Consider the following 813-nt stretch of genomic DNA (forward strand, 5'->3'; position numbering starts at 1 on the left):
TAAAATACCAAAAATATCCTTGCATTAAAATTTTAATTCAAAAATGCCAAAATTATAAATTTCCTAATTTATCTATTGATTTGTGGTTAATATTGGTTCTCACAGTTACCACAAACTAATTAGTTCTCATTTGATTAGGCCCCTATATATATATATATATATATATATATATATATATATTTATTGAAGGAATTCCAGAGTACAAAATGAACTTTTTTTTGTATGTCACAAGATAAATGAGTCATTGATCTTTTTAGCGAAGTATTCAATAAATGATTGCGACTTGATGTTCATCAAAAATTGTTGATATCTAAAACCGATTTTGATTCATATATGTTTTTTTTTTCCTTATACTTATACATATTTAATCAATTAATTAATGGTCATATTTTTATTTATTATTCATCAAAACATTTTTTTTATTAACCTGGATATCCAACCCGCTATGCGAGCCGACTAATCCTAGGATGACCACCTGCTTTGCAGATAGCCTGAATTCACTGCATTTGAACCTCCGTCGCCACAAAGAAATTTTTATTCCTCCTTGGATTTGTACCTGAAATCTTCTGATACTTTTGACCTTTGGAGCCAAACTTAAACCAATCAGGCACTAATTGCTACATTAATTTAGTTTGAAACCAAATCGATACCTAAGCGAATATTTATAGTCAATTAAAATGATACATTGAAACAATTACGATACCATAAGTTCAATCACAAAGAACTTATTGATCCTCGTCTTGCTTGGTCAAAAACCAACATAAAAGAAGACAAGAAAATACAATAAAAAGTTGAGGAAAAAAAAAATTAAGT

The sequence above is a fragment of the Cynara cardunculus genome (genome assembly GCF_001531365.2).
Source record: "Cynara cardunculus var. scolymus isolate 2C chromosome LG 1, CcrdV1, whole genome shotgun sequence".
Lineage (NCBI taxonomy): Eukaryota > Viridiplantae > Streptophyta > Magnoliopsida > Asterales > Asteraceae > Cynara > Cynara cardunculus.